We start from the raw sequence: 2150 nt of genomic DNA, 5'->3' as shown, positions 1-2150 counted from the left end.
TCTAATGTATTAATAATAATGACTTTATTTGTCTCTTCGAATACGGTAGCGAAGATTTAAAAATAATTTAAAAATACGAAAAGACAGGATATAGCGACAAAACAACAGTTGTTAAAACACGCTTACATTTAAAAACATATTTACATTGAATTGGAAGAAAACAATCGTGGTCGCTACACCTAGCAGACAAAAAGAAATGATGTAGCAACAAAAAACAGTTGTTAAAACACGCCTACAGTTAAAAAACATATTTATATTTAATTGGAAGAAAACAATCGTGGTCGCTACACCTAGCAGACAAAAAGAAATAATGAAGCAACAAAAAACAGTTGTTAAAACACGCTAACATTAAAAACATATTAATTTACATTTATTTGTAAGAAAATAAGCGTGGTCGCTACACTGACTCGACTGTCAAAACATAAATCAAATTGCTTTTAGTGAAAAATCTGCTCTCCCAAATCAGTATATCTAGCAGCCTATCCAAGAAGATTTTGACTGTCAAAATTTATATTGAATATTTAAAAGGTTTTGGTCAAAAGTCTGGAACCCAATACTGATGTGTCTGTAGATAAATGTGTTTGCTGAACACGTTACCACTAAGTTGCTCTCGCTTCCCAACTTTTCTTGAATAATAAAATATATCTCTTCGTTTAGGTGGTTTTGACAAAATTAGCCTGCAGGCAATTAAAAGGATTAGTCAGATTTTCTGAATATTTTGTACACAGACGTCGCTTTCTGTCACTTTTGCGTTTTCCGCAATTCACAATGTGTATGACAGCTGGCAAAAATATATATAGTTCTGTGGGGTAAGATGGAACATCTTTGAAACGTAGTATCCAAATATTCTAATCGTATTTTAAACAACAGGTCTATAGAAATCGTAGAGTTACGGTTTCATATTTCTTTGAATGCTTTTTGTTTACTACAAAATGGGACGGGAAAGACGAGGGGAAAGTGGAATGAAAGGCGTCCCATCTTCCCCCTACCCTACAAACCTATAACATTAAAATAATTGTTTTCTCATAAAAGAAATGCTCTTATAGTTTATTTAGCATCAGTGAATGTGCATGCATTGGTAAAATTAAAATTTGCGTATGATTTTCCAAGTAAATAACCGTTTACAATCTGCTATCAGAGTCTGTATATAAACAAATATAATGTTTATATACGGACACTGGTCGCTCTGTCATGTATTTTCGTATAAATTTATTACCACTACCGCAGTCGAAGTGACAATTATTTTAAACGAAAAGACAGGATATAGCGACAAAACAACAGTTGTTAAAACACGCTTACATTGAAAAACATATTTAAATTTATTTGGAAGAAAATAAGCGTGGTCGCTACACCTAGCGGACAAAAAAGACAAGACCCGTACCATAGGGGGCAGTCGGCTTTAAAGAGGATTGACCCACAGATTAGGCTGGAAAAAAATTATTGTTATTATATATATGCTATATTAACGCAAAAAATATAATTTTTTTAACTACTTCTCTATAGTTGTTATAAAAAAGGAATGGTATATATTTTTTCGTCCACCGACTAAAAAAAGTCAGTCGTTCACGGTTACTATTGGTTACCACGTTTTTTTTAACGGCCGACTAAAATTTGTTCTGTGTATTTTTCTCGCTTAGTCGTCCGATTAAATTTCCGAATAAATTTTAACCGGCGGCTAAAAAACAAAATTGATTTTTGGCGGCGACTACTTTATTTAGAATGAAATGCCGACTAAGGTATTATAACGTAAAGGACAGACACCGGTAAATACATACAAAACAAACTACGTAACGTTTACAAAACATACACACTTGTTATGCAGTTAAAAAACGTCACGCCAAAATGTTTGGCGTCGTAGCAAAGTGGTTAAAGGGCGCCTTTTTCCACCTTAGAGGCAATGATTTCAAGGTTTGTCGCTGCTACCATTCTGCGCGTGTGTGCAAGTTACGAACCACATATAAAAAAGAAACCCCCAAAAAAATACCCGCAAAGAAACACATGGTAACTCGTAAGCTGCCACGAGGTTTATGAAACAGAACACCCGTGTTTAACGGCCGTATTTTTCCGGCCACGCGGGATAAAGTAAGTTACTTTCATCCACACTAAAGTTTTAGGAAAGAAAGAACGCGTGTAAAGAAGCTAACTCAAGC

The 2150-nt window shown here is 34.4% G+C and overlaps 1 protein-coding gene across 1 annotated transcript in view; it reads right to left on the bottom strand.

Moving 5' to 3' along the window:
• LOC149725662 (uncharacterized) overlaps nt 1–2150 on the bottom strand; it is an 89320-nt gene that overhangs the window by 23336 nt on the left and 63834 nt on the right. The window lies entirely within an intron of this gene.

The sequence above is a fragment of the Ciona robusta genome, chromosome 13 (genome assembly GCF_009617815.1).
Source record: "Ciona robusta chromosome 13, ASM961781v2".
In the NCBI taxonomy this organism is placed as follows: domain Eukaryota; kingdom Metazoa; phylum Chordata; class Ascidiacea; order Phlebobranchia; family Cionidae; genus Ciona; species Ciona robusta.
This window is presented reverse-complemented; position numbering and strand designations above follow the sequence as displayed.